General features: G+C 40.4%; 1 protein-coding gene across 1 annotated transcript in view; it reads left to right on the top strand.

Annotated features, from left to right (window-relative positions):
* The first annotated feature begins 10,037 nt into the window (after positions 1 to 10,037).
* LOC311050220 (nesprin-2) overlaps positions 10,038 to 13,584 on the top strand; it is a 92,875-nt gene continuing 89,328 nt past the window's right edge. The window contains exon 1 of the mRNA XM_084064203.1: positions 10,038 to 10,216. The gene's annotated coding sequence lies outside the window, so the exon portion shown is untranslated. The remainder of the gene's footprint in view (positions 10,217 to 13,584) is intronic.

The following is a 13,584-nucleotide window of genomic DNA, read 5'->3' as shown; positions in this document are numbered from 1 at the left end:
GTCTAGTCTAAATAACATGCATAGCATAATGTGAACAAGCATACAGTCTCTCTCTCTCTCTCTCTCTCTCTCTCTCTCTCTCTCTCTCTCTCTCTCTCTCTCTCTCTCTCTCTCTCTCTCTCTCTCTCTCTCTCTCTCTCTCTCTCTCTCTCTCTCTCTCTCTCTCTCTCTCTCTCTCTCTCTCTCTCTCTCTCTCTCTCTCTCTCTCTCTCTCTCTCTCTCTCTCTCTCTCTCTCTCTCTCTCTCTCTCTCTTCTCTCTCTCTCTCTCATATACACCAATACTGTGTTACTCCACCCTATAGCATCCATCCACACCACCCCTGGGCCCCACACTGTGTCTGTGTTTCATGGCTTACTGATATATGAATAATGCATCTGATACAGTGGTCCCTATGGTTGTCTAGACAACAGCTCTGTATTGTCTCAGACTACTGTGTAATTTACACACTGCGTCCCTCTCACTCACACCCTCGATCTGTCTCTTCTGTCCACTCATTGCTGTAGCTTATTTTCTGGCTATTGATTCCTTTCTTTCTTATGTACTGGTCAGGTTCCCAAAGTTAGGGAAACACTGTTTTACAACCTCAGCTTTCTTGCTTTTCTATTGATCAATGGAGCTACATTAAGTAGAGGTACATCTAAGATGGCCTGCACTGCTGTGCTCAACTGTTCATTGACTTGATTGAATTCTCTTATTTGATGCTATAGTTCCTTTTACAGAAGGTTTGGCGTGTTGATCTGGCCTGTACTTTTTTGCCTTATTATTTCTATCTTTTATCTTGTTTGTATTGTTTTTATTTCCTTGAAACCCAGTATTATCTTTTGTATATGCTGTGCACAGTCGAACATGACTGCTTGTACCTTTATGAGTGAGTGACAAATAAAACCTTGATTCATGCGAAAATAGCAGATCTACAGATAGGCTACTGTATATTCGCTCTTTTCTAAATAGGGCTTAAGTGGTTAAACTGCTCCTCATTTAGCTGTACAGTATGTTGGCTCTCCAACCCAAGGGAGTCTAGTAGGGTCACGTGACCTGACCTAGTAGGTATTTGAAGGTGTTTCTTCGTCTGATGAGGAGATAAGATGCTCCAATTAATATCACAGTTGATCCAGCATGCAGAATGTATATCTCCCAAGAAGGGGAAGATACAGTAAGGAGGGGAGACGGAGCCAGGCCGAATTATTGCCCAGGCCGTTATTTTGACGATTGTTTGACTTTTCTGACGACATCTGTATCAGCAATTTATGCAGCCGATGTTTACCGATTCACTTTTCAACCTGGTGTCAGCATTTTTGTTATTATAGACACAAATAACAAAATAACGTTTGAAAAATAGCAGCCCTACAAGATTACAATGTGTCACAGTGCAACATGGTGTTAGCTTACAGGTCAGCTATTTTATATAGGGCTCAAGTGGTTAAATAAAATATGTATGTGTATTTTATATTTACTTGTTTGCTTGCTCATAGTATAATTAAAGTTAAATGTTGATTTCATCTATTGATTTATATACTGTTGTTGCACTGTTCTCAAATACATAACTTTAATCAAATCTAAGTTTTTTTTTAATTGATTAGAATATTTTGTACCAAGAATCGGTTCGGTCTGGCATCTAAGGGCCCCTACACACAGATCGTTAAGCATTTCACATTGCACAAGTTTCTCTCTTGAAATCGGGCTAAATATATCGTTGTGATTCTCGCACGATTGATTGGTCGGCGACAGGGGTTCACTGATTGCAAGATATTTCACCACGATGTGATCCCGACCCAATACATACATTTGTTTTATTCCAAACGTCTCACGAAAACGTGAAAGGCTCCCGTGATATATGCGCGAGACCGAGACAGGACGCTAATGATTGACATTAAATCATTCTCAATTTCTCTGTATTTCTCTCTCTCTCCCTCTCTGAAACAAACGTTTCAAAAGTCAACCAGGGTGCAATTCAGATCAGAAGCAGTGTTGCCGTGTCCGCTTATTATAAGCAAGTTGCTTGTAAAAAATATTGGTGGTTGCTTTTCTTTGCTTATTTGGCTTTATTTCTTAATGTTGTTTTTTTTTCTTTGAAAATAGCTGCGACGCGTTGTGAGCTTGTAGAGCGGCTATTTTATTTATATATAGGTTTGAAGTGCTCATGCAGCCTATAGTCGCTTTTGTTGGGCTTGTTTTCATAGACCTGGTTGCTTATTTCTCTCGCAAAACCTGGCAATACTGTTCAGAGATACATACGTGCGTCACACACACACACACACACACACACACACACACACACACACACACACACACACACACACACACACACACACACACACACACACACACACACACACACACACACACACACACACACACACACACACAGCTCTCCCTCTGTCTGCAAGCCCTATTCCTCTCTAATATTAAACAGCCCCATCGCCGAGCAGGCTCGCTCACTCTATCAATATGTTTTATCATGTTTAACTACAAGACTGGACTGTCTGGACGGTAATATTGCGGTTCTATGCGGGAGGACTAGCCACGGTGCGTGGCTGTAACGTGCTCTCATTGGCTGTAGCGCGCACTAGATCGGGCCGATAGCCCCAAATATCCAACAAGTTTGAATTCTGAAAGTTGTCGGGAACACCTCGCCGACCGTACTTTATCGGGGTGTTTCTTCTCGGAGTACCTTATACACTGCGTGATCAACACCTCACCGAGGAACGTCCGATCTTGATTCATATCGGTGGTTTTGTCGGTGATCACCAAAAAAGCTCCCCGACAGACAAATCGGGTCAAATAACAGTGTGTAGGGGTCTTAAGTGCAACGGTTGAAGCTTACACCATCAGGCCTCATCAGGTGTGAGTACAATGGGAATGCAGGGGAGTGTAATTTGAGGGGAGGAGGTTTGGTGGTTTACAAAAGGGATGAATCCAGAGGAACAGGGGGGCTAGTGTTCAGAGTGACTGTTCTATAAATGGAAAGGCCTCGACTGACATCCCTGCTGGAGTCGTATGTCCTTTTTCCTTGTCCTCCTCGAGAAAGAACGCAGATCATTCATTCTAAATCAGGGGTCTTCAATGTTTTTCAGGCCAAGGACCCTCTAGCTGAGAGAGAGATGAAGCAGGGACCCCTACATATTGTATAAAATTGTGGTGCAGATTAAACTTTTTCATAGATTTCATAGATAGCTTCATAGACTTGTTTGACAGCTCTATAGTCAGTGTATGTTGGGTTCATGTTAATGTGTATTTTCAGACACTTAACCACCGTCAATACTTTGTAAACTTGACCTTCGGCTCTGTACTTGGTCTGCTCTTTTTCCCCTCTACACCAAACCTCTTTGCCGAAAATAGCCGACCTACAAGCTCACAACTGCTATTTTTGGCTAAAGTTCTCCTCAGAATTGGGATGGTAGGGTTCAAGTGGTTAATGTTAAAGATATATATCCTATCACAAAGATTTGGCGGCCCCATGTAGTAACTCTGAGGACCCCCTAGGCGTCCCGGACCCCTAGTTGAAGACCTCTTTTCTAAATGTATTCTTTATCGTGCAGCTGAATGTATTCTTTATCACGCACTGAAAATCTGCTTTGTTTGGCAAGCAACACAGTCATACGACAAGACTTAAGACTGCAAAAGAACAGTTAAATGTCAGGTTCAATGTATAGAATGAAACATGAAAGAATTACACATACCCTAACCCTAAACATTTAGAATCAATATTACCCCCACATTTTAAAGCTACAATCCATAAGTTTTACTTTGAGGTAGTTGAAACAATGTCCGAACTACAGTAAAGATGGCAGTGCATCTACCAGGGTCTAAATGTCTCTCTGTGGAAGAGTAGGGAGACCGCCTCCAACCACTGCAGATGTACTAGTTATATTGTATTAACCTACAAATAAATCGAATCAAATCAAACATACCCTAACACACAGATTGGTTAGAATAACCTTTTATTCATTAAAATAAGCTTTAAAAAACTGGCAGCCATGTTATTATGTTGGAAGCTGGATTCAAATCTGTTAAGTCGCAAGTACAATGCACATGTGTTTGCAACTGCCAAACCTCCACATTATGCCTCACTCCTTTTGTCTTTAGCCTAATGCCTAACTTATGCTCCATCGAATGTTGTTGCGCACCAAAAATATAAGATCTCCATGCCCACAACGTGTCACGGCTGTGAGCTTGAAGATCTGCTATTTTCGCCGCGTTACAAAGTTGTACGACAAATAATAATTTACGCTTAATCGAAGTTAATGAACTGTTGAACTTGCAGCACGCATGCCATCTTAGAGGTGTATCAATATAGCCTTGCTGTCTCAATAGAAGAGGTTTAGGCTACGATTAGAACTGTTTTAGCCAAAAGATATTATTTGGAAATCATTTGTGTATAGCCCCACATGGCTGCTTGAACACAAATGGAGTCAACCATTGAGCGTAGCCCACACAGCATCTTAAATGTACCTCTACTGGGAACCTTGGTTGAAACCATGCCATCCTAGAAGCGCTTCTTTTTAAATAAATGTCAGTTAGTCAACAGTTGAACACACAGTACAGATTCCAAGTGTGTGTGTGTGTGTGTGTGTGTGTGTGTGTGTGTGTGTGTGTGTGTGTGTGTGTGTGTGTGTGTGTGTGTGTGTGTGTGTGTGTGTGTGTGTGTGTGTGTGTGTGTGTGTGTGTGTGTGTGTGTGTGTGTGTGTGTGTGTGTGTGTGTGTGTGTGTGTGTGTGTGTGTGTGTGCGTGCGTGCGTGTGTGTATGATCATATATATATATATATATATATATATAACGTAAACTATATTTCACATTCCATCAACAGCATTAATAGTTTGTTCCGTATGATGGAAAAGTCGTATAAGTACAACATAGTCAACCATACAAACATGGCACTGATACCTTCAGCACAAAGGGGGACAGATCCCCTGCAGAGCACAAGAGCACCTTTACAAGACATAAAGTACCCTGATAGTGCTACATAATGAGAAACCATGTTCACCGTGCCCTCAACCACACAGAGTCAATCTACTGCGAGGAAGGTTTCTAATTAAAAGGGCACTGACCTTTCAAAAGGGAGGAAGTCTAAAAGTGGACCCAGAGCTTCAGAAAATATCTTTCATTGCCTTTAAATACTGCATCTAAAAGAGAGGAGAAGAATAGTTCACCCAAAAAAATTACTTATTTTCTATCAATTACACGCCCCATGAAGCCTTGAATTCATGGAGATTTTGTTGTTTTTATTACATTCCTAAGCCAATAATTCGATGATGGGTGGCTGCTGGTCATCAAATTATTGGCTCAGGAATGCGACAAAAACAAAGAAATCCCCATTAATTCAAAGCTTCATGGGGTGTTTAATGGATAGAAAATGTGTCGTTTTTCTGGTGAACTACTCCTTTAAGCCCTATACGACAAATAGCAACGGACGGATGGACGGACGCACAGATAGATAGAGTAGGTTGTGTTTGGAATGCAGGGTTGAAGAATGGACATGCTGATAAATGAATATAGATGTAACAACTCCCAGGTTGAGACACATTGCTTGAGACCACAAGGTCTTGCCTCTGTCTCGTAATTAATAATTTAGACTCTGCTGCATAATTCATCACTTAAGTCAGTTCAAAATGTAAATTGAATTTCAAATAAAGACAGCAGCAGTTTCATTCTCAAGAATCTTTAATGAGGCCTGACAGAAGAGGCTTATGGTTAAGTGCAATTCTGGGTTTCTTTTATTTGATTGAACATTAATGACTTATAGAAGCAAAGCAAATAAACACACAGCGACAAAATAAAACAACACAGAAACAAAATAAACAAACGATGAATATGTTTTTCAATGTGTACACAAAAAAAATATTCTACACCCCCAAAAATATATAATATACTATATATTTACTTCACAGGTTTACAAGTTCCATCAGTCGTAGTTTTCAGATAAGAAAGGGGGGGCAGAGAGAGGGGGAGCAAGGAGAAACACATAGGAAAGAAACAGGTCAAAGAAAAATCAAATATGTTTACATAGCATGGGTAACCGGAAGGCTAGCCCAAAAACACACTTGGCCCCATTTTTTTCGTGGACCGCTCGCCCCCATGCAGCGGTTCTTGTATTCTTGTATTTGTTTTACTGAGGTTAATGTTAGGAATAAGGTTAGGTTAGGGGTAAGATTAAGATTAGGAACTAGAAAAAGTGCTCCTCGGAGCACAGGTCTCCGCCAGGACAGGTAGGTTATTGTAGCCCCCTGGTGACTGGCACTATAATAGGCGCAATGTTAAAAGGGTGCCATTTCTTCCCAGGCCTTTCATTGAGGCATTTTGTTCCAAAATGTGTTTTGTAAAAATCGACCTGCTGGTGGCGCTATAACACGCCAATTCTGGGTAAGATGCTGTAAGAACCGGTTAAGCTTTCTTTAGATTTAGATGGTTCTATACAGCACCATTTCACAAAGTTGCACCTTTAAGATAGGTGCGTTATAGCACCAAAAGAGGTTATTTCCCCTGTGCTAAAGAACCACTTTTACAGCTATTGGCACCATTTGTTTTTCAGAGCAGTGGTTCTCAAAGTGGGGTCTTCTTAAAGGGGTTCCAGGGGATCCCCAGCAAAATAAGTTTATTTAGGATCACAATCAGTTAAACCACTTAAACAATATTTTATACTTTGGATACCATTTTTTGTTGTGTGACAAATCTTGGAAAAAAAGTTCATCTAATCATTTGAAATCATTTAAAGTTTTCTGCGGGTCCCTGGCACAAACTCTATTAAGAATGGGGTCTGTGGCCAAATAGGCTACATATCAACTTGGGAGTCCTTGACATGGAAATGTTTGAGAACCCCTGTTTTAGAGTGTACAGTCGCATTACCCGCCCGCCAACAGACCAAAGACAGACAGACAGTAAGTTGACTATTGTTAGATGCCTATTTTAGATGTTTTTATTATAATGTTTTTTTATTGATGTCTCTTTTTCTTGTCTCTTTACCTACCTACCTACCTACCTACCTACCTACCTACCTACCAAACCTACCCACTGACAACCAAACCCCCTATCCCATCCAAACTCCCCACCCCTGCATCGTCCAGGCCAGGGCACAACGCAAAGCAATAATTCAACTGTACTGACAGAAACATCCCTTTTTGAAGCAGCCCATATGTCCCTATCCGGGAGGGGAGAAGGAACATCTGGGCCAATCTGCTCTCTCTGTTGGCACCACTACCCTGGCCTGAAAGAGTGGTAGGAAAATGGATAGATGGAGTATTTGTGTGTGTGTGTGTGTGTGTGTGTGTGTGTGTGTGTGTGTGTGTGTGTGTGTGTGTGTGTGTGTGTGTGTGTGTGTGTGTGTGTGTGTGTGTGTGTGTGTGTGTGTGTGTGTGTGTGTGTGTGTGTGTGTGTGTGTGTGAGATAAAAGCATTGTGTTCTTTAAAACGTTTTAGGTCAATGTTCATGTTTTGGCAGTTTTTTTTAAGACAGCCCCCTTCTGAATCCCATAAACAAACAGTAAATTGATCTCAATGCTGCTCACCAGACTAGACTACAATGGTGTCATGTTGCAGAGATGTAGTAATGTAACCATTGTGGAAGTCTGACATTTCACTGCTAGCTTACTGCAGTATATACTTGTTTGCCTCTATCTGCACCTGTGGAGAGAAAACAGGGTACAATCAAGGGCTACAATCAATGCACTTTCAACCAGGTTGAAAGTGGATACGGTATCTGAAAAGTTTTCTAAGGAACTATATAAATAAATGATTCTGTAAGATCCCACATGTTTTACTAATTGTATACCTATGTATATACCTCTGATTGTGAAGAAATAGTTGAAGCATGACTGTAAATAGCCACAGCTTCATCTTAGAATGAACATTGGTATTATGTCACCGCTTCAGCTTACGTAACTGGCCTACAATAGATGCTTTGTTTGCATAATTGGAGAGAGATAGATTCACGGCAACCAATCTGCGGTTGAGCTCTGATGGCTTCATTTGCATTTATTGAAACGAGCTATGTGTGCTCACACACAAATACACAGACATACACATAGGTGGGAATGTGTGTGCGTGTTTATCTTTCGGCCCCTGGAGATGGAAACCATTTTAGTCAGAATTAACTCACCAATAGAGAGCTAGGACAGTCTTGCTTATGGCTCTTTTCGGCTGCAAGAACTAATGCTGTGCGGTGTCGTGAAACATATTCCAGGGGTTTTAGATTTGTTTCCATACACCATTCCATTCAGTTTCAGATTTGGTTCTCGGAACCTAATTTGGGCCCTGCTCAGGAGGTGGTACTAACCCCAGAACTTATACTGTACTTTAACAATTTTTCTGAAATGGGGAAAATAGCCGATCTACAAGCTTTTGACGTGTTGTGAGCTCGTAGATCAGCTGTTGTTGTTTTGTTTTTTCTAGGATGCACCTCCGCTTCAGGGGTGGTTCTTGTTATTATGGAAACATAACCAAAAAAGATATATTAATAATACAACTTCACAGGTTCTGGAAAGTTTCAGTGGAGTTCAGGGTTACCCTTCATAGTCAAACAGGCCATTAGTCTACTATCTATCTGTGATCATATCAATCATGATGACACTCTACTCTTACTGATGGACGATTAGTTTGGCTGTTTTGTTCATCCTGGTTTTCACCACACACGGTCAAACCAAATTAATTGGCTTGGTTTCCACTGTAGGTACAAAGTAAACAGCTCTACTACTGTAACCATGGCTTACTCATACCATGGATTCCACTGTAGGGCCAACAGCACCAGCAAAGAACTTTAGACATTTGCCTGGTTTCCATACCAGGGCCAAACATACAAGCTAACCTGCTTGCTAATTATTTATGCAATTATGTTTTTCACAATGGTAATTTGGAATGTGGTGTAATTATCCCTGGTGTCATTACACCAAGGCAAAGCGTCCAATATAATTCTGGTGTGTTTTTCCTCTTAGCATATTTTGCATGTAATTTTGTATGTGCAGTCAGTGTTTCCTGCAAAGCACATTCAGTCTCTCTTTGTATGAAGTGTATGTGCATTGTGCATGTTTATTTGCTATGCAAATAACATTTGAATTGACCTGTGTATCTTCCAGTGAAGCCAGCAGCAGTGGCAAATATAAAGGGCAACATTTTCTAGTGATGGGACACAACACAAGCTATATGGCCTGTGTTTATGGTTATGGGGTTTTATAAGGCTGACAATGTTTACACATCTCATTTCTGCTGCTATGTGTCTTTATTTACAGTGTTGGAAAGTAACTAAGTACATTCACACAAGTACTTATGTCCATTTTTCAATACTTATTACTTTTACTGTAGCTAGTCTATAATTAGGCTATTTGAATACTTTAGCTGCATATAACTTTGCAGATTTAGCTATTATTATAAAACATACATTAATCAATTAAGCCCTATTTTAAACTTTGTCTAGGCCTATTTGAAAATAGCCGATCTATAAGCTCACGACACATTGTGATTTTGTAGATCAAATATTTTTTGGAAGATTTTAACCCAAAAAAAATATTTGAAAAAAGCTTCTTCCTACATTCTGCACAATAGCCTATTTTTACTTTTGATACTTTAAGTATATTTTGATGCCACTCATTTTGTACTTTTACTCATTTGACTTGTATAAAAAAAAATAAAGAAGATATATCATCTCGCAGAAATCAAGTGAGACTGTAGACTTTTAAACCATTCAATAGTTTTTCATAGAATAAAACAAATGTGAGGTAGGCCTTTATCTGAACTCTGTCCACTCCTCTAAATCTGTCTCAGTAAATAAACCAAGGAAACATAAGATGGAACACAATACTGTGAAACTAGTCACGGGTGAATGAATGCCACCCACCCCACGCACCAGTGGCTGTTGTATGTTCAGCTCAAGTGAGTGACGCTACTGTACCGCTGCGCTGCAGGGCAGGCAGGTACATTAAAGCCACACCCCTTTGAAGTGCACGCACACACACACACACGTGTGTGTGTGTGTGCGTGCACTTCAAATGGGCGTGTCTTTAGAACTACCTGAGGCACAGGTCTTGTTACCTGTTGCGTTCGGCTCTCTAGCGCAGGTGAACTGCACGGCGCTTCAAAGTGAATAGCTCATGTTTTTAAAACTGCGCTGAAGAAGGGTCTGTTTATTATTATTATCTGCAGGCCGGTAGCCTATTTAACTTAACAACCCATGTTTTCTCCCACATGAGGACCCTGTTGATGTTTGTGTGAAGCTCAACTACAACAAGGTAAAGTGTTTTTTTTTTGTGTGCAAAATATGTATTGATAATCATGTTGGCACGCAGTTTATTCAAACCGTGTGTTTTGTGCTCTTGCTTCTTGCTTGCAGCTTTGTTGGCTGTGTTTGTGTGCATTTAATCTGAAACCTGAATCTTTTTAAAGAACAGTCTTAAATAATACTACACGCAGTGTTATTGTGCAGTAAGTCTTTTGGTGTTGTGGTGGGAGGGTCGGAGAGACAAGGTATAATTTGATGTAGTACTTGGTTTCAACAGAACCGGTTTGCCTGTGTCTGCCTGCTTTGTGTGTGTGTTAGTAAATGAGTCATTCACTCAGCGTTATGTATGTACTGTATCATATGTCCTGGCCTCAGGGTATGAGCTTAGACGTGTGTGTGTGTGTGTGTGTGTGTGTGTGTGTGTGTGTGTGTGTGTGTGTGTGTGTGTGTGTGTGTGTGTGTGTGTGTGTGTGTGTGTGTGTGTGTGTGTGTGTGTGTGTGTGTGTGTGTGTGTGTGTGTGTGTGTGTGTGTGTGTGTGTGCGTGCGTGCGTGCGTGCGTGCGTGCGTGCGTGGTCTATTCATACAGTATGTTGCAGATGATGATCTTTATGCACTTATCAGTGCTGTAGCATCATGTTTCATGACAGATGGGTCAATCGAGGATGTTGGGTTAATTCCTACCCAACAGAACATCTGTTGATTCTGATCACTGGTTCTGCTCAAATAAAAAGGTTAGCGTATACGGTGCATTTTGACCTGCCACGGTGCACAGAGGGCCAGGTCTGATGTTAAAGTGCCTTTGTTCTTTAGTTCATTAAGACCTGATTCTACAAATGTCTTCTAATCCTAACAGTTTTCTATTATGTTTCTATATCAGTGGTTCTCAAACTTTTTCATGTCAAGGACCACCAAAAATGATATGTATTTGACCGCCGACCCCCATCTCAAACCCCCATCTCAAAATATGTTGTTCCATGGACTCCCAGAAGCAAAGATTGGAGTAAAAAAAGATTTACACAAATCATCAAGATTAAAAATAAAATGGTAGATCTACAAGCTCATCGCGCTATGAGCTTGTATATGTGCCATTATTTAATAGCCAAAGTATAATGCTTTTTAGCTTGTCCGTGTCATATCTAAAATGACACGGATGATTTCCCGGTTTTAATGGGTTAAGCGATATTATGTTATGCATTTTTCAATTAATGTTACACCACTATACTTTCAATCTTCAATTCTGACAATTCTGAACTTTCTTTCTACCTTTTACCTGTTTATCCGTATGGTGTTGCTATGACAACTGAAATTCAACTGAAGGACACACCAGCAGCACCAAGCCGGGAGGTGCCCGGGATCGAACCAGCAATTCAGCTGCACGGCCTGTACTCATTGGTAACTGCTGGTGTAGTCGTAGTGTTTGATTGGATCGAAAACCCTGCATGACCTGTCCAGGGTCAGGAGTGCTGCTGTGTACCTCGCAACTCACTTCCTTTTGTATCTTCAAGATCCGACAGCCTCCTTTTTTCAACCTATCGTTTTACAGTTTGGATCTGTACCAGTTCTATGGGGGATATGCCGGAAATTGATCCCGTTATCAGGAGTTTACTGCATGGTCAGTTTGGTTATATTGTAATGTAGTAATCCTCTGATCCTATATATGCTCTCCTCTGGTGACTGGACATTCAGTTGAATTACCCTTCTATAGCAAGCAGTGGTGGAAAAATACTTGAGTAAAAGTAGAAATATCACAATGTAGAAATACTTTTTCTTGAGTAAAAGTACAAAAGTATTGACATCAAAATATAACTTCAGAACCAAAGTAAGTAGTAAATATTTCGATAATAATTTCTCGATAATACACAATCTGCAAGTTCTTGTGACGTGTTGTGAAGTATAAAATAGGGCTTAATTTGTTACTCATTATTATATTAATTATTACTATGTTTATTGTAATTATTACTATTATTTAATTATCTAAATCTTCAATTTAACTAGTAACTGAAGTTTTCAAATAATTGTTGTGGAGTAAAACGTACAATACCTGCCTTTGAGTTGGAGGCAGTGGAGTAGAAGTATAAAGTATTGACAGATTGACTAGTTCGAGTAAAGTAAAAGGACCTCAGATTTGTACTTGAGTACAGTACTTGGTATTAAGTGGTGAGCTCGGAGAACAAGATGACAACAAGGTAGTGTCACACGTTATGACGTTTATTAAACACACACACACAGAATATTTACATTTGCACAAGCCACATTGTGTGGTCGGGAGATATGAGTCATCACGGACACATAGGTAAGCAACACAAGGCGGGACTGGATGTGGTACAAACAATGCTGGGCATATAGATAATGCGATAAGGAGTAAAGTACACAAACGCAGTATTTGCTTACACAGCTTTAGAGCGATTAAGCATACTGTAGTTAAAAGATTATGTACAGATACTTGGACCTGAGCCAAGTCTCGTGCAAATTACGACAGGTTCTCATGCCTGGAGCTATACCGTTGACAGAGTGCATGTGACATTACTGTAATGTATGGACTGTTAAGCCTGATAATTCTTTCTCCGTATAACGTTGCCGTGTGCCGAAAATAGCAGATCTACAAACTCACAATGCGTCGCATCCGCGACGCATTGTGAGCTTGTAGATCTGCTATTTTCGGTGCATACGTTAGGCATTTCTATGAAGCGAATATCTGCTTTCTTTGAGCCGAACAATGAGAAGCATTGAGCCGGCCTACTCGGCTGCAAGGGTATGGTTTCACTAAGAATTATTTGAGCGTCTTCTTGCCTTCAGGTGAACCATACCAGAGCCTATATGTACCGTAGTGACAGTTCTGTGTCAAACGGCTGCGACTACAGTTTCACTATAACCTATATCTCTTTCACTAGGTCAGCCTCTCTCATACAACTTAAAGCTGTGTTATATTACTCTAAGTTAGTAATAAGTGTAATATTAGCACAGCACTCACTGTTGAGTAATCTAGGATGCTCACTCAACAGTGACGGCTGTTTATGGTTTTCTGTTTTCTGTTTCTGTCAAGGACAAGTTATGCTGTATTGTAATTGAAGGAAAAAAGAAAACTGTAAACTATAATTAATATCTTAATCTGGCCCAGTACTTTTCTCATTGGGAAATGTTTTTTTTTGGTGGGGAGGAAATGCATGAGAATCGTTGATCCATACAAATAAAAATGCCTTCAGGCTGAAGCCAGTTTAGTCGGGCCTGACAGTTGCTGATAAACAGAACAATATTGTCTAAACACTTGAAAGTAGTGCTGCAAATGTACTTCATTGGAGGTGTGTGTGTGTGTGTGTGTGTGTGTGTGTGTGTGTGTGTGTGTGTGTGTGTGTGTGTGTGTGTGTGTGTGTGTGTGT

This window comes from Gymnoscopelus microlampas, assembly GCF_963454915.1.
Source record: "Gymnoscopelus microlampas genome assembly, chromosome: 8".
NCBI classification, from domain to species: domain Eukaryota; kingdom Metazoa; phylum Chordata; class Actinopteri; order Myctophiformes; family Myctophidae; genus Gymnoscopelus; species Gymnoscopelus microlampas.
This window is presented reverse-complemented; position numbering and strand designations above follow the sequence as displayed.